We start from the raw sequence: 19,492 nt of genomic DNA on the forward strand, positions 1-19,492 counted from the left end.
AACTTTAATAAACATTAAGGGGCAGATTTACAAGACCCTTGTGACACTTTTACGCCGCCGTTGCTACACTTTTGTGACGCAGCGGCGGTGTAAACCATGTGCCACGTTGTAATTTATTTACAACGTGACGCATCTAGGCAGATGCGTCATGTTGTAAAGCCCTGCGTCACATGAAACCTGCATCAGGTGTCATGAGGGCGTTCTGTCGCAGGGTGGGCGTTCCCTTGCAGTAAAGCCCTGTAAAACTGACGCAGTGAAATCTACAAGATTTCACTGAGTCAGTTTTACAACACTGCTGCTTCAAATCCTTACGCCTGCTTGACCAGGTGTAAGGAGTGACGCACCACGTTAAGTATGTGCGGCCCCTGTGCATTGCAGGAGTTGTGTTGCGCTTGCGACGCAACTCCAGCACTGCGCTGCCGGTACACCACAAAATGCGTCACGCATCGGCCCCTCCTTGCACCATGGTGCGCCGCATTGTAAATGCGACGCATCCGGTATTGGCAAAAAGGGGGATTGCGTAACGCATCTGTTCTGGCGCATCCCTGCTGATTTGCAGAGATGCGCCAGAAGTTCCGTAGAGAATTACTCAGACCAGCTAAGTAGCTTTCCCTTTTCTTTTATTCAGCCAAATTACTGAATGAGAAGCAATCATCTTAAGAAAGTGTGCAGATTACACCAGGTTAGAGCTCTGCAGGTCTCAACCGACCCCTAAAAGTCTCAAATCAGAGCATTCTTCAATTGATTTTAAATAATTCGATATCGGTGTATAATCTTCATTGTGTAGCAGTTTGCAGACAATACAACATAATAGAATTGGATAATGTTACAAGCAGAATAACGATTGTGTTCATAGTCAAGCTTTGGTTAAAGAAAACTCTGACAACTAGGAAAAATATCCGAAATCACTATTTTGTTACACATGGATCGCCAACACAAGCACATATTAAGAACCATATTATTGCAGTGACCAAGAGTATAAGGTTTATCTGTACAATGATCACCCTACAATGAAAATAATTGTTTTTTAGTTAACACATTACAGATCAACAACAGACTCAAACCCACCTTTGCATCCTATAACCAAACACCCTCTATGGGTTTACCAGTTTACTTTATAACATGTGATATTTCACTCTCGCCCGAGGCTGTATTATCTTTTGTGAATGCCTTCCTAGAAGCCTTCATGCCACCAGTTATGGCCGCACGAACATTAGGATGTTCACTCTGAACTTCTGAAATAATCACACCATGAACTCTTACCAACACACATTGTGGGTAAAGTACAGTACCAGCTCCTTCTCGAGAAGCACACAAACATATTAGTTACAGGGAGCTGTACCAGTCTGACTAGCTAATGCCAATGAGAGATCAATAGATACATTGTAGAGAGAGCTCAAATACACCTCCTTGCAAATCTCAAAGACATTGTGGGATTCAATTGAATCATACTGGGTGACCCATTCAGTATGCAAAGAGGACCACCTCATGCTGTCTTCAGTCGCCAAAAAAAGTCTAAGGAGGTAACAGACATTAACCAAAAATGAGCTCCTATATGGAGAGGATAATTTAATTTGTCTCGACATCTAAGCCTGTGGCACTGCATACATACTGAGAAGGTAATCAGGCCAAACATACTATTTTGCAACTAGTCATCAGACCCTTGAAGAACTGAGAAACCTTTTTTTTTTCAGCACAATGACAAAATTCACAAGAGAATATTTTAGTTTTGAACTGTGCACTGCATGCCCACAATTATTTGGCATTGCCATAGTGTGAAATTTCACTAAATGATAGGTAAGGCCTGTGTTTAGCATAGTTGAAATCATTAACTGAACCTAATAAATACATCCTCAGAAGTATGAACCCAACATGGCTAGATAAACATAAGATGTACTGTTACCGCTCTCATGATGTTGGTCAATGGCCTTAAGATAGATGTCATATCAAACAGCAGAAGTCCTCAGGCATGGCTGAACAGAAAATATATGGCAATGGACAAGGCCTATGTAGGGTATGTATCCCTATGAGCTGACCTTTTGAGTCTGAGAAAACGTTATTTACCATTAAATGAAATATTTTGTTTGAGATTCCATTCCATAAGTGGGAATATATTGAATTCTTTATTCTTGCATTTGATCATAGGAATTAACTGTATACTCAGAGACGAGATTAAAAAAAATAAAACTTTTTTTAGCCAAGCAGCTGGTAGCTTCAATATTTGGTTCTGCGGCAGGGTGGCCTTCTCAGTAGTAGTGCACTATGCCTTGAATGGTCTATTCAGCTCTACCAACGTCATGGCAGGTGGCATGAGAAAAACAGTCCAGCCTGAGCCAGAGTGGGGTCCTGAGACCATCCATGCTGGCCATACATAGAAAAATATAGTTATAGAAGGGATGAGCTGTTGGTAATACAATCAGAAAACCAGATGCAAGTTTGGAGGTATGAGATGACTTGTTTAAGATCTTCAAGCACATTCTCGCTCTCAAAACCTGCAGTCCAATACAGTCTATGATGTTTAAATGTTCGTCTCTCAGTGTTTAATCTTTACAAGAGCATACTATTGATCCACGATTTACTCAATGAACAAGACTTAGACTTCCTGTTTAGGGTGGTGGAACCATCCTTACAAGAATATTTGGACCCAGATTTTTTGGCTGAAGTTATCACTGGGATTGCCATTATTTATGACTCTGCAGATATCCATAGAAGTGTTCTCCCGGACTCTGACCTATGATACCTAGGTAGCAAAATGGCCAGTGAATGCCCAATATCCCTTTCTAATAATTATCTGTTATCGGCCTTTGGAATATGATTGTATTGTCAGTGAAAATTTTTCAAAATTCAGGCCATCATGCATCCAAGCCACTAGGAACTTATATTGCTGGTTTACTTTAAACTCTGAATGGATTTGCAGAGTTATATTATGTGTATTTATAAAGTGCACTATCACTCGCAAGGGTATTCTGGTGCTGAGCTGGTGTGTGCGTCTTTCCCTGCCTATGGTAGATTGTTTAATTGAAAAGCCAGGTCTTCAGCCTCTTGATTAATTCAAGAAGAGAGGAGAAGGAAGCTCTGATTTGGAGTGGGAAATCACTGTAGGAGCATTGTACGGGAACGCCAGTCATCCTGATTTGGTTCAGTGTATGTATGGAATGTGTGTGAGTAGGAGTTCTGTGGAAGGGCGGTGTCTGGGTGGTTGGTGGAAGTAGATGCAACTTTTCATGTAGGTGAGGCCAGAGTTCTGTAGTGCCCTGAATGTGTGTGAGGAGTTTGAACTGGGCATGTTTGTGTATTGGGAGGCAATGAAGTTCCCTGTGATGTGGCGTAATGTGAATTCTATGCACAAGGGTGGGGAGGAGTGTGGCTGCTCAGTTCTGGGTGGTTTGTAGTCTTCTATTGAGTTGCTTGGTGATCCCCGCATACAGGGTGCTAGATATGGCTCTTTTAACAATGCCTTGTAACAATGGCTAAAAAATGGACCCTGTGCAGTTGTAATTTGTTCTAAATATAGACGTTAGACTGCTCCTTGAAGGCCACAGAAATCCATTTGGCCACAGTATTGCTTAGACAGGTTTGTGCTCCTCAAAAGTCCTGTTAAAATAGTCAGACACTTCTGACAAGATGCTGTGGATGTATCTATCTATGAATGGAAACAAGTTACCCTACCTGAGACTCAAACCAAAACACAGACCATCGAATTTGACTGCAACTTTCATTGCTTTGAGAGTGTTCCAGATGCAGAAAGGTTGTGACAATCTGCAGCTTATATGTTTGTTTATAAAAACATTTGTCTAATGCTCAGTACCGAGGACAGTGAAGCACTGGAAGAAATGAGAAACAAAACCGATTCTGCTAACTGTCTTGGACAGGTTTGTTTTAGTGACATTATTAATCCTGTCAGTATATTTATTATAATGTTATATAATTAGGGGCTTAGTAAGTGCCACTATTCAAGTCTCAGGTGACAAATTTCATGACCTCCAATGGTGAGTTTAAATAACGTTTTGAGGATAATGCCAACAGAGACTATTTGGAGCATGGAAGAGTGGGCAACATCCCAGTGCCACCACCTTTCAAAGAGCCCTTAGAATAGTGACTTTTGCTCCACCTCACTTCTGTATTTTTCTGGATCTCCATCCTTAACAGAACATTCAAGATTGTTTGGCATCATCGGACAAGAATTAGTAATAAAATGGGTAATAACATTTAAAGTTGCTCCAAACAGGGGCACCCAAAATCTTTCTGGCACAGAATCCCCCAAATCCTTAAGATGACACTGAATGCAAATTGTAATACTTTACCATAAGGAGAGAGTATACATTTACATTTACATTTTGGCCAAAGCTAATCTTGGTGCCATATTTTGAACCCGTTGCAAACGTTGGATCAAATATTTAGGGGTTTCCAGCAGCAGGGCACTATAATAGTCAAGGCGACTTAAAATAGCACCCTGCACTACTGATGCTCTGGCCCAAACAGGCAACAATGGGAGAATCTTTCTCAAGGCTCTAATCAGCCCAAACAGCATTCCGCTGTTTTATTCACCTGTGCCTCAAGGGTCAGGTTAGCACTAAATAGAACTCCCAAATTCCGGACTGTATTGACCGGGACCAAAGGGGAGGAACAACATAGTGGCGAGAAGTTATGGGAGAGCGGTAGAGGCACCTTCCCTACTGCGCAATGCACTATTTTGGTTTTCTCAGAATTTAATTGTAAAACATTCAACCGTAGCCATTGCACAGTATCACGCATACAAGCATGAAAATCCTCCAACACCGAAGGTTGGGTGCCATCTAGAGCTAAAATGATCTGAGTATCATCAGCAGAATTTATCAGCTTCACCTTATGAGCCTGAATTATATAAATCAGAGGGCTGAGATATATATTAAACATAATCGGGCTAATGGCAGACCCCCGAGGGACACCATGGCCGATATTGATAAAGATAGATTGAAACAGCGGAAGGGCTACCGCCTGACGCCTACCAAAAAGATAAGAGCGGAACCAGGCCAAAGCGGTACCTGCCACTCCTACTTCCTGAAGGCGCGTCAGCAAAATGCTATGGTTGAACGTGTTGAAGGCGGCAGACAGGTCAAGCTATATTAAAATGGCTGATTGTCCCTTGTCTGCCAGCAACCAAAGATCATCCATCACGGTCACCAAAGTAGAATCAGTTCCGTGCTCTGAACGAAAGCCAAATTGGACATCCGCCAGCTTGTTGTTACTCTCCAGAAACAGACAGAGTTCTGCGGACCCAGCGTTCAAGGATCTTCACGGGGTATGGTAGGAGGGAGATTGGTTGATAGCTTTCTGGGCAAGCTGGATCAAGAGTAGCCTTCTACAAGAGAGGAGTAACCACCACCTGTTTCCAGCTGGATGGCACCTCCCCACTGGAGTGCGAATAGTTACAGATCTGTCTAAGACTAGGAAACAGATCTAAAGTATATTCCTTCCAGATTTTATGATGGAGAGGGTCCATTGGGGAGTCGGAAGAGACCCCTAGAGCCAACCCACCAAACTCCTACTATGGTAACAATTCAAAATGATCCAATGTGCTCTAGTTCGCAGTCCCAATGTCCACCTCTACACAAGACGTCTTTCCTACATCAGTAGACAAGGTGGTTATCAATCCACTAATACTGCTCGCTGCTACCGCTGGCATAGTTGTTTTAAGTCCATTTATGATGGTACTAATCTTTTCCTCAAATAAGATTTCCAGTCTATCGCAGAGATCCTAAGATGGCAGAATCTCATTTTGCAAGCACTTAGGATTGGCAATCTCATCTACCAATCTAAAAACACATTTAGATGTATTCAATGATTTCAGAAAAGTTTCTGCAAAATATTCTTAATTGGCCGAGAAGATTGCTTTTTTTATAGATGGATATAGCTTTTTTCCACACAGCCTTAGCCTCATCTACACAATGCTTTCGCCATTTCCTTTCAGCCTGTTTACAAATCAATTTCAGGTTTTTTAGATGGTCATCAAACCATCTAGCTGACGGTCTGCCTCTACTTTTGCATACTTTCAGAGGAGCAATTTGATTAACAGTCGCCATAATCTCACTGCAAAATTCTACATAGTTGTCCTCCACTGATCTGGCAATATCTAAGGCCTTATTAATGCTAAACATTGAGGAGGATGTTACCTTCTTTAGTGGCCTCTTCCAATCCCTGTTAAAAAAAATCCTAGCTTGTCCATTAGCAGGAGCTACTTGACTAGGGATAAATGTCAGGAATTTAACCAAAAAATGGTCAGGTCACTCCATCGGAAGTACCTTTATATGCACAGTGGCATTTTCCTCACTAAAAACTAAAGGGGGTAAAGAGAAAAAACTAGAGCGCTGACCCAGGAAGCAGGCGTGTCCACGCTAACAGATGGACAACGCCTTGCTTAAGGCTGGATAGGCCTTTTAGGTTTTGTATTTACATACTGTCCACTGCCCTTCCTCTCTCACTTACCCTCACTATTGCTCATTGCTGCACCATTTCTTCCCTTCCCCTTTGGGGCACCTCGATGCAACTTTACTGACAAATGTGCTGTTTTTTTAACATGACATTATATGTTCAAACATGATTAATATGTTTAAAACATTAATAAGCATTGTTTGTAATTGACTTAATAGGTGATGTTGATATTTTTTTGATATTTGATACTGTATTTCCACTGGTACTAAGAGTGTCATTGCAGCATGGATGGATAGTTGAAAGTACCAAGTTGACGTTGCAAGATAAACCTTTTGCCAAGCCTAAACCTTTCTTTTTAATGTTTATAAGTCATCACTGAGTTGGGCACTAGGTGCCTATAGACAGGTTACATGGTATTTAAAAAGTAGGACATGCATATTTAAAGTTTTACACGTCCTGGCAAAGTAGTATTTCACTGTTGCAAGGTTGGCTGTCCCATTGGGGAAACACTGGGTTACATTATAATAACTTATATTGCTTAATTTCGGTTTGGGAACAGCTAGAAAACAAATTCAAGGGTTTATTTAAATAGTAATTTAAAACCAACTTCATGGTAAAGTCGGATTTCACATTACTATTTTAAAAATTACACTTTTATAAAGTTGTAATTTTCCTGCCTAAGCCAAATGTGCCTTTATTTGAAGAGACCATTGTCACCTGACTGAAGAAGGGGTCCCCTGTGATGAGATATGGATTACTCCCAGAAAATGAACAAAAAACCTGGATATTGAGAGGTGTTTTTCCTTCTTGAGCAGGAGGGCCTCGGGGTGTTGGACCCAGTCTCTTGCTGTGATTTGAAGAGTGCCTTACCTGTCACTGGCAGGTGTAGATCCAGATGACCGTTTTTTGCATTGAACACCTTTCTGCATGATTTTGAAACGTGCATTTTTTAAATACGTAAATCTGGTACTACTTATTGAATGTCTATTGATTTAGTGGCCAGGGTTGTTATTATTGTTTGAGGTACGTCCTTAGCCCTCTCAACAATACCCCAGTTTTTTACACCAGGGTAGGCCCACCAGTATGGAACTGCTTCCTGTGGGGACAGATGGAATTCCCCTTTCCTTGCAATACTGGCAACATTCATGACACTTGAGCTGGAGATACCACTCTGAATTAGCTAGGGATAACAATTTAAGGACAGGTTCTTTGACCGCTTGATATTTCCATGACACTATGAGGAAAGTAGGGTGTATTTTTAGTGGAGAATTACTAATGATAAAATAGCACATTTCCGACCTTTCATTCATATGACTTTCCAGGAGAACTTTACAAATGGTCAAAGAGGAGGAGGTTGATATAGGTACAGGGTTGAGAGTATTGCGGCAAGTAGTGGCGCCTCCAAAAACAATGTATGTATAAGTCAGAACAAAATATTCAACGGTGCTACAGATGAGGATAACCCAAAAACCTCCAAACTAGACAGCAGTCTATGAACCATTTGTACAGATGACCTGTGCACACGTACGTTTCATTAAAAGGGTAAATACTGTACGTATTACAAAAACAGCACAATCACAATGGTTGATTTGACGTATTCCTTTCGTGTAGTTTATTTGCTTTACAGATGCCCAGCCAACACGTGTTTCGTCAGGGTGTAACCCAAGACTTCTTCAGGGCTCTCCGCCGGTTTTACTTCCGTGCCGGCTGTGGCGTAATTCGATTAGTGCTCTCAGTAGATGACAGTAATGAACTGGTAAGTACCAGAATCGGAGCTCTTATACAACTCCTCAACACGCAGCAAGCAGCAAATACGCTGGCGGCATGGTGCTTCTCGTAGGAGGAGGTGGGTTGGTTATATGAAGCTTACAAAGACGCAATATAGCATCCTTCTTCAATAGGGCTATGATCACAGTCCCCTTGAAAAGTTAGAAAGGCCAATTACAATGAAGCAGCTATAGTTCAATTTTCCTACCAAATGTAGATATCAAGATCCTTGTGGGGATTGTGGCTATGAAAATAAAAAAAAGTTATTCCAGAGCACATACATTCTAGTCAAGCAGGCTACGTTCCAGTATAACATTGTGTAACCACTTGCAAATTCTGGTTGGTCTCTTATAGCTGTCCCAGGACTCCCAGGGAGAAATGCTACCTCATCACTTGATTCTGAGAAAGCATTTGATAGGCTTAAGTGGGAGTACATGTTTTGACCCACCAGAGACAGGGCTTTGGTACTGACATTCTTGCTAAAGGCAAATGGCTGTATGAAGCCCCTGTCACTTAACATAACTGTGCTGGTTTCATATCAGAAACTTTTCCGATTGGTAGAGGCATGCACTAGGGACGCCCTGGTCATCTTTGCTATTCCTTATGGCCTTGGAATCCCTTGCAGCAGCTCTACGCCAGCCATCCAAGATAGGGGGAGTTCTACACTAGCAAGCCCTTCAAATATTGTGTTGTACGCGGACCTTATGCTGCTCAGACTTACAAATTTAAGTAGCTCTCTTTGAGTGCTTATGTCAACTACAACAGACACTTCAGCATTATCAGGTTACAAAGTCAACTGGGCCTTACCAATGTCGTGAGTGACAACGGATGCCACTATAGTGAACTATATATTCCAGTGGAACCCAGACAGGCTGAAATACTTTGAGATATATGTCAACCGGGTCATAAAACAAATTATCCTGGATAATCTAGATCCACTCATAAAATAAAACGTACACAAATTATAAATGATTTCAGATGAATTTATCAATATGGGGCAGAATGCATGCAGCGAAGATGGTAGCGCCACACTTAACATATGTATTGGGTTTATCACCGGTAACAGTTAGACCTTGCTCTTGCAAACCATTAAAATGGCCTTTGTTTGGGGTAACATGAAGTCAAGGCTGAAAATTTCCAAATAAATAGCTCAGAGATAGGGTGGTCTTATGGGCCCGACCAGTTTTGAATGGTATAATACAGTGCTCCAATCATTACAACTTGTACATATATGGTTTATTAGTAGGAGTAGGCAGCAACCCACCACTAGTAATAAGGCCACAAATTAATCACAATAAAATGTCGAGTCAAAGTCTCAATAAATTATTCCATTACTCAACCCTTGTTAGCTGGCTTTGAGCAGGCAGATTTAACATAGGAGACAGGTGTGTAAAACATTAAAAGACACCAATACAATAAATAACGCACAACACTCAATAAAAAGTCATCACCAATTTATTTTAAAAAAGGAAATAGTTTTATGATTAAAATAAAATGAGTCCAAAATTGCAAAAATCCAATGTTGGGAACCGGAGATATGAATTTTTAAAGAATAACACTTTCTAGTGCCTACAAGCCAAAAACACCACTTTGGGAAATCTGGTCATGCTTTACGTGGGCAAAGTAAAAATTTCACGCTGACCACGATGGAATGTGGGTCTTATACAATTAGCTGTATGGCCTGGTCAAATTTTTGATTTCTGAGGCAGTACATTTTTTGGAGCTTCTTCTCTCAACGTGGAGCGAGGCTCTTCGTCAGGCCAGGTTTCGAGTCAATGACAGCAGCGTGGTTCAGAGCAAGGCCTCAGTAACATCCTGGAAGTCTTGAGCTCCGGAGGTATCAGTGGCACAAACGTATAGTCCAGGTTGGGTCACGGTTCGATGCTGGCGACGGGTCAGTCCCCGTGTGGAGCTTTTTACCAAAAATTCTCCAAACTTCTGAATCTTCTTCCAGAAGATCCTTTTGGGATTCCAATGTGTCCAAAAAACAAATCCAAGGTTCCAGCTCGAAGTTCCTCCTTGGGATGTTGGGATTACTTCTCCTACAATGCACCTGGCCAAATCTTTTAAAGTCCAGCTGAAGGTGGTCATCTGATTTCTTCTTGCTGGAGATGATGCAGGTGGAGCTCTTTTAACATGTTGCATTCGGGTAGTCCACTTCTTCTGTTTTTAAAACAAAGCAAAGTCTGCAAGGTTATAGTTCCCAAAGTGTGCAGCAGCTGCAATCATACAGATTGAAATCCTATTGGTGCAGACCAGGATTCCAGCAGGGTAGTCCTTCTTTTTGTAGTTTCAGCCAAGGATCTGAATTGATGGGAAGCTATCCCATATTTATCCAGTGTTCCTGGGTGATATGTAGGGCTGCACCCCTGCCCAACGGGTTACAGAGTGACACCCAGAGGTATGACAACTTCCTCCAAAGTGTGGCATATTATTGTCCTAGAAAGCACTATTCCTTTAAAATCCATAATAGAGAAACTCTATTCTGGAAGTTAGGATCTGGATAAACAAACCTACTGGGGTGACTAAATTTCCCTAACACTCCCCTTCCAGTCTCTCTGCTAATTCAATTACAGGGGCTCCTGTCTGGCTGGGGGTGCAGGAAGAGTTGTCATTCCCTCTTTGAAGACCAGTTTGGCTACCAAGTCCACTAACTGCCTTTTGCTATGCAGCTTGAATATCTCCTTCCCCAGATGTCCTTTGTCTCTATGCAGTCCATTACACACCTCATCATAGCAGTTTGGTTCAGCCTGCCAATGGCTGGCCAATCAGTAGAGGCTGCTGCAAGGCTGGATTTTAGTTCATCAGAAAAGAAAGATCTGTAACTTATTTTCTGCGACAGTTATAATAAATCTAACCTTGGCAACTTGTTGGATTTATACTATCATTTTAATTCTTTGATGTATATTTTTAGCTGGCTCCTGTAAATATTTACACTTTAATATTACTTTATTAAAGTATTCCCATGTTAGCCTAGCCTATGGATCCAATGTGCAGCAATGGACAAAAACAAATGTGTTACATATCAAAAAGAGAGAGAGGAATGGAGGACTAGTCCAAATCCGCTGTGGTAATCTTATTAATCAGCGAGAACTAGTCTATCTAGACGTGTAGGGAAGTAGGAATGGTGTATGTAATATGATATGTGTAAAGGGGTAGTTTTTACCCTTTTTGAAAGCCCTCACCCACCAACATAGTTGGTGGCATTACAAATGTCCTCCGAGCACTGAAAAATAATGTTCAGTCTTGGATATGTTTCCATCCAAATTTATTTTCCACAGTAGTTATCTTCAATCCATCTGTTAAACAATTCGACGCAGCCAACACGTGTTTCGGCAAGTCAAATCAGACACTTGACTTCTTCAGGGCTGCAACCCAAACAATATTGTAATTAACAATTCTCACCAAATTAAGTGAGACGAATAATCTCAAATTAACTCATTTGCATATGCTAAAAACTCAAATTAACACCACAGGGGCATCACCAATTTCGTGTCCCAATCACCTAAAAAACCTATAGTAGACCACAAGTGTAAAAGTACCAAACGTCCCAAAATAACAAAGGTATGCAGTTTTGCATGCTGAAGTATTAATCAACATTCCTCTAAGATCCTCAGATCCGCCAATAAATGCTGAGCGCAGCTTTCACGGCCTACATAAACTGTTACCAGTACTCCTAACTCTAACCATTGCTCCAAGCCAGACCCATTCACTAAATCATAACTACAGTCTCTCACCTTCCTTCTACCAGTAACGCCAGCAAAAATTTTGTAGCACCATGGACCTATTTATTTGTTACTTTTTCTCAACTAATTTCGAAATAAAAACTTTGTGTAATGTGTTTTGGTTTTCGTTGCCGTAACCTACCATTATTTTTAGGTTGAGCCTAGCACAGTAGAACAGCGCCATGTCTTATACCAGAACCAGCAGCATTAAAGAACACTAAATGTTAAGCACGCAGGATAATGTGCTGCATGGCTAACTCATTAAAAGGTCCCAAAGGCGAGACCTATTGGCTACGCCAATGCTTGTTTTCTTTCTTATGGTGGATTGTATTTATTCTGTTTGTGAATCAGAACATTGCTTAGGTATAGCCATGTGTGTGGGGGGGATGGCAGGGGCTCAATCTGAGGTACCCAGAAACCTGCATTTCTGCTCATTTAATTTTTACAGCATGCAGAGTGACTAAATATGTTATATCGTGATGTAGAATTTGGTTATTAACTTTGTTTTCTTTCTTCATGTTCAAATATGCACCACCTGTTGAGAGAATAAACTATGCATATATTTATGTATCAATGTGCAATTATCACTGAGGATGGCTACTTGCAATGCTATGACACATTTCGGTTATTTGTACATAAAATCAAAAATAAATAAAACAAAAAAACGAAGTTTTGCGTCAGGCTTTGAGAAACCGTGTCAATGTGCCACATATTGCTTTGCGCATAGGAGGATTAGATATCTGCAAAATCTATTGGCTGCTCTGTTTCAAGTGAGAATTATCACACATGAACTGACTGAGAAGTCATGTACAATGAACAATATCACACCTCTGCCTCTACACTCAAACTGTTCAACATGGGCTGTTAGCCTGCCTTGAGTCCTACTGGTCAGTTTTGTGATACAGGTCAGCACTGGTAGAAACTGGTCAACACTATGTGAAATAGAGAAACATATAAAATTGCAAAGTACTGTAACACTGTTTAGCACTGCGGTACTGTATTAAGAATCACTGTCGATTTGGACTAATAGCAGGTAATATGGTACTACTCCATAATTATCATCCACGTGTCATGATAGACCGAATTAGTTCATAATGGACTACGTATTGTCGCTTTGCATTGCACTAAGCAATAATGGACTTTGCAGTGTCATTTGGAAAAGCACAGTGTTTTATTTTGATTCATGCATCTATTTAGCAACCCGGGAGCTCTGGACCTGACCTCAACTTCCATTGTACTCTCAACCAGGTGCTACGGATCTGGAAGTCAACTCCAAGCAGCCACCACCAGAGCAGCAGCTGTTGTGTACATCACCCCCGTTACCCAGCGGGAGACTCTCTAACAATGGCCCAGGGCACACGATGGTCCTTCAAATGACACTGTTGGCATTTGCAGGCCTGGTAACCAGGAAACAGTTTTCTGGATTCTCTGAAAGCATGGGGGGCTGAAAACAGCCCTATTCTATGCACTTGCAGGAAACTGTGCCTAAACAGACGTAACGTTGGAAAGTTGAGAAACTTCACTTTTCAGCTTTACCTCTATTGTAGTAAAAAAGGGCAGATGATCACAATGATTGCCTGGTGCTTCCACTTGACACCAGGGATTTTGTAGGGCGGGGCTGTCCCCTAGACCTTGATCTCTCCTAACCTCCCTAACAGTTTCATTCCTTCTCCTTTGGAGGTGGATGAGGTTGCTTACCCTATATTTGCCTCCCCCTGGGGAGACGAAAAGCCCATTAGAGACAAGGGAAATTTTAAATTAGGCCCAAACTGGTGTGCGAGGCCCACCTGGCACAGGGGCTTACCTCACCAAAAAAGGCATTACGTTTATTCTCTCCTTTAGGGGGCATATTGAAAACTTTTCCTTATCTGTCCTCCTCCCCCTGTGGGGGCAGAAAGCCCACTAGCCACCAAATATTTCAAAATGGAGCAAATGTTAAACAAGCGTGACAGTGGTAATTGCTAAGGACTGCCATTGTTTCTAGTTGAATTTGTTTCTGATGCAGTTACTAGGCCAAGTCACACAAATGGAGTAGTGTTTTAATGACACAAGTGGGATAACTCTGAGTTTCAGGAATGTTGTGGTGCTTTGCAGATTCCTGGCATTTCAATCATAGAAATGCAAGGAAAATAGGTCTGTGGTTTGCAGGGCATTGTAGTCAAGAAAGCATCACGGGATACATACCAGGCACACCACCCTGAACTCTCCCAGTTATCTAGTTTTCAGAAATGTCTGGGTTTGGTACGTTTTCCCAGGTTGCTGCCGAGCCTGGGCCCAAATGCTGCAGCTACCACATTGCCAAATCAGGTAATTAATTGACAGGAAATTCGTTTATGTCTCTACATTTTGTTTTAGGGCCTTCCCTATCACGGGCTCTAAGCCCACCCAAACAAGTGATGTACCATTTTTGTAGAAAGACATATGGCAATGCTGGGAGGCAAGAAATGTGTGGATCTCACAGATTCTGCAAATGTCCCTAACAGAAATGTGAGAACATTTATGTTTTTCTGCTACTGTCTGAGGTTTGCAAAACCTCGTGATATCACTGCAAGTCACAGCACCCACCTCCCTGAACTACCCTGGGTTTCTAGTTATCAGACATGTTTGAGTTTGGTATGTTTCACTGAAACTCATCTGAGCAAGGTCTCACATTCTGCAGCCACTCACACTGCAAAAATGGTTGGCTTTCAGTTGAAACTTTGAATCTGTCCATGTTGTGATTTAGGCCCTTTCCTGTCACAGGGGCTGGATGCAGCCACACAAGTGGGACACCATTTTTAGCAGGATTTTTGTTTAAATACTAGGTGATAAAAAGTTGTAGATACCTGCAGATTCTGGAACCTTTCCCACACAAAAAATGAGAAAGAAAATGTGTGTTTTTAGCTTAAGTTTAACATTTGCAAGAGATTCTGGTTTAAAAAAAAAACCTTGTGAGATCCATGCAAGTCACACCACCCTAAGTTTCACCTGAGTATTTCATTTTCAGATATGTCTGGTATTGGTATATTTCCGAGGGTGGAGGATGAGCTAGGGCTCAGAGCGGAGTGAACTGTGATATCTCCAGGTTGTGTTTTGGGCATTCTGTGTCACAAACACTAGGCCCAGTGGCACAAGTGGATTATACATTTTAACAGGGGACATGTGGAGACAAACAATAGCAGAACATTTGTTACTACCAATTCGATTTCTCTGCTTTTGTAGTTTCCAATGTAAAACAGTGTGCAAGAAAGAAAGCATTTTGAAAAATGCTCTTTAAATCACATGATAGTACTAGTACCCACAAGTTCAGAAGTGTACAAATAAAAATAAATCACAATAACATTTCAGAAATAAACCGGTCAACTTCACACCCATTTTTCTAACCTTATATTTAAAAATGGACTACCTCTTCGAAGAATGCAAAAACTATGATAATTTATTTTTGATACAGACTGCCTCCATGTGGTTCAACATAGCTTGCCTGTCTAACTGCACGCTGACAATGCTTTTCTCATGGCTAGGACAGCGAACGGATTACAATCTTTGTCAAATTCCTTTATTCACTCATGGAGGAACTGGATTTATTGGTCAATAACCAGTGCTTTAAATGGGCTCATACTGAGAACCCGCACTTTTTTATCTTGAGAGGGAGAGTACCGGCACTTCTCAAGAGAGACGTATTACTTTTAATTGGAGAGTACCGGCACCTCTCAGAAACAATCAGGTACTCTGCTACAGAGTACCTACAACTCTATTTTTCCATTTCAAGCACTGTCAATAACAGTAAATCATTTGTAATGCAAGTGGGTCTCCACCCATTTAAATCCTATACATTTATGGTAGTCAATGTCGGTCCCTAAGACGGACCTTTTTTCATACTTGGGGGTAGTGTTTGATGCGGCCCTGAATTGGGGTCCTCTAATAATCAGAAAGAAAGGGGATTTCATCAGGGCAAATGCCACTGTTTTAAACTTTGCCTCTAGACTGGGTAGTATACCCATCAGGTCCCTTTTGCAGATTTATAAGGCCAAATGCATTTCTAAGGTAATTTATTGCTGTGAGATCTGGGGCTATATGGAGCATGACGTGTTGCAAATTGTTGAAAACACTTTCCTGAGATGGACACTTTGCCTACCACAGGGCACTTCCTCTTTAGTATCCCACGAAGAGTTGGAATGGCCTTTCTTTCAGATGTGTTGGCTTACTATCCTTCATCGCTGTGGATGAAAATCTGGCTCAGGAAGGGAATTGTCCTAAGTAAGGTTATCTTAAGTGATTGTTTTTCCCTTGACCACTTTAATCACATTCCCAGGTTCAAGTATGTCAGTGCAAATCTTACTAGTTTGGGAGGGATAGATTTATTTGTTAACGCATAGAAAATCTGCAGGAATAATCTGTGCTGGGTGAAGGAGAACTTTTTATAAAGGCGTATGTTCCCCAGAGTAGAAATGGAGAGGAGAAAGCCTAGTGTCCGCGGGCACTCTATATTGAAAACAGTGGCATTAATTGAGCCCTAACTTTTATGGTTTAAAAGCAGCCATGTCTGTTTTTTACTGACTAGATTTTGCTTTGACCTTTTTCATTATCTCCTGGCCCACCCTTGTGGGGCCCAACAGAAAGTCTCCACAGAAAATGATGCATTTTTTTAATGTTTTGTAGTTCCTATGAGGTACCAAGAAAATATTCTATTATCCCCATTCTTAAAAAAGCTAATTTTGTGCAGGTTAGATCTGTTTTTAATATTTTACAATTGCTTTCAAGTAACTCAGTACTTAAAGGGCCGCAGTTAGGCTCAGGTCCAGTTGTGATTAACCTATTAGGGGGAAATCCCGACTACTGTGGCGAGATGAGATCTTTTATTCATAAACGTACCTATTTTTGGCATTCTGCCTGTTATTAACTTTGTATTCTATGGGGCCGTGATACGTATCCTATGGCCAACCTCATAATTCTGGAAGTGGTGGACCCTGACGGTGTGGTACACTCCGCCCCACTTGCAATGGCCAAGGCCTTGGCCTCCTTCTACCGCGTGCTAAACCCCAGACAGCGCCCAGACATCTCCCTTTAATAACTGCTGAGCCCAGGTAATCTCCGTCTCCCTCGCCTCAGTGCAGCGGATTCCACCAATCTGGATCTCCCCCTGTCCTGAGAAGAAATCAATGACGCAATAACACACACATCGCCGGGCAAGACCCCGCACCCGGATGGTCTCCGACAGGAGTACTATGCCGCATACCAAGAGACCCTCACCAGCACCTCTCCGATCACTTTGCTGAGGCCACCAAGAAGGGTTCCTTTCCCCCTGAGACGGATGTAGCCACCACTGTGGTTATCCCCAAAATGCAACCGCCGTCACCCAATTGTCCTCAGTACTGACCAATTTCTCTGATAAACACGTAGGTTAAAATATTTGCGGCGATCTTCGCCTAGCGGCTGAAACCCTACCTCACCAAGCTGGTCCATTCCGATCAATGCGGGATTATGCCTGCGCGGGGGACCAGACATTGCCTCCGCCGTCTCCACCTGGCCCTAGCGAACTGCCACTTAGTTACTCCTTATTTGGCTCTTCTTCTCATCAACTTTGAGAAGGCCTTTGATTCAGTGGACTGGCGGTACCTAGATGATGTGCTGGCGGAAATGGGATTCGGCCCTCGATTTCGCAGGCTGGTGAGGGTCCTCTACTCTCGACCCCACGTGTGGGTGCTAGTTAATGGTGCACTGTAAGAGGAATTCCCTATTAGCAGGGGAACAAGGCAGGAATGCCCCCTCTCACCCGATCACTTTGCTTTAGCGATGGACCTCCTAGGGGTCCTCATTCGATCAGATGAACACATCCAGGGCTGGAAATGGCCCAACTCGTAAGTGGACAAAATTGCCTTATATGCGGAAGATGTCCTGCTCTACCTCGCAGAGCCAGCCCAATCCAGCCCTCACTGTCTCAGGTCGTTACACTTGTTTGGGCAGGCCTCTGGTCTGCGGCTTAACCCCGGCAAATCAGTCCTGATCCCCCTGCACTTAGCTAGGGACTGCTTCGATTGGCAAGCCACCATACCTCTTAGGCGACAATCCTTTAAGTACCTGGGGATCTGGATCGCATTACTCCCGGATCTCACCTGGTCCCTCAACATAACCCTGCTGGTAAAGCGCGCCAAGGTGGATCTCTGCAGATGGCAGAAGCTGCCGCTGAACCCTCTGGACAGGGTCACCCTATTTAAATTGATGATCCTCCCCAGATCCCTTTACATCCTCCAGAACACTCCCTTCTGCTTTCTGCAGACCTGTTCAGAAACCTTGACAGCCTTGCCACTAAATTCCTCTGAGGCGACCGCCGACCCCGCATAGCATTGGCCCACTGCCAGATTCCGCCCTATCACGCGGGCATGGGAATGAACAACCTATACTTATTCTATATGGCAACTCGCCTACTTGTTTTACACGACTGGTTTAATGGGGGTGGTCAGACCTGGCCTACAGACTCGAGCTGTTCAAATTCAGACGATGATGTATGGGGGACCATAACTAGAACATTATCTGGGGTGACACAATCCGTCCTCCTTGCTTGGACAAACAAATAGACCCAACACACTCCGCTCTGGAACGGCACGTGGCTGCAGGAAGTTAGAACTTTTGGGGGCTTTCGGTCTTGGGACCTGATTGGGATCTCCCAGCTTGGGGATGTTTGGTCCACTGACCACATGCGCTCCTTCCAATATTTGCAGTCCAAGCACTCCCTGCACCCATCGCAATTTTATAAATGCCTGCAGCTGCGCCACGCCCTTGGCACACACATTTTGGGTGGCACTACAATACCCAAGTACAGCACACTGGAAGTGCAAATCATGATGGGAGACTTGGGGAAGGGGGTATCTCCCACATTTACCGTTCACTAACCAACAACACCCGGACAACATTTAGAAAGAGATGTTCAGCACACCCATATATTTACAGAAACTGCCAATGTAGTGGCCTTAGGTTTATAGAATCAATAGTTCATATATTCATTTCTTTGACACAAATAGAATGATCCGAAGAAGTAAGTTCTACTTAAAAAGCAGAATCCACATCAAACAATTTCTTCAAATGATGTAATTTTTTTTTCTTTTGATGTTAAATCCAGACAAAACTGCCAACAAGTGTTTCGTCTTCCCATAGACTTTGTCAAGGCATACGACAAAATGATAGTGGACCAAATCAAGTACGCAAATGCCAAACAAATCAAAATCCTGATAGCCTTTTCTTTAGCACGACTGTGACTTTGCCTTTTGCTCACCACCTTAATATAACATGTGTGGGGCTGGGTTGTTCGTTCACTGATGCTACAGTCAATTGGAGTTTACCTTAGAACCTACGTATGATAAACTCCACTAAGTATTGAGACAGATGAGACATGGAACCTTGATAATTCCCGATCAGAAAACAAAAGGAGATCCATATTCCCCCTGTCTCACAACGCGTCCTGCCCTTGCTGAGTCCAAAACCTTTTGATGTGCGATTCCATCTCTGTAAAAGCACTACTACCATCATTTTGTTAATACCCCGACAACACTTGAGCGGCTTAGAAGCCAGTGGGAGGGCTGGGTGGGTCCCTTGGAGGAGGAGGATTGGAGGGA

General features: G+C 42.5%; 1 protein-coding gene across 1 annotated transcript in view; it reads right to left on the reverse strand.

Moving 5' to 3' along the window:
- WDR72 (WD repeat domain 72) overlaps window positions 1–19,492 on the reverse strand; it is a 1,209,089-nt gene that overhangs the window by 235,387 nt on the left and 954,210 nt on the right. The window lies entirely within an intron of this gene.

The sequence above is a fragment of the Lissotriton helveticus genome, chromosome 3_2, assembly GCF_964261635.1.
Source record: "Lissotriton helveticus chromosome 3_2, aLisHel1.1, whole genome shotgun sequence".
Classification (NCBI taxonomy): Eukaryota; Metazoa; Chordata; class Amphibia; order Caudata; family Salamandridae; genus Lissotriton; species Lissotriton helveticus.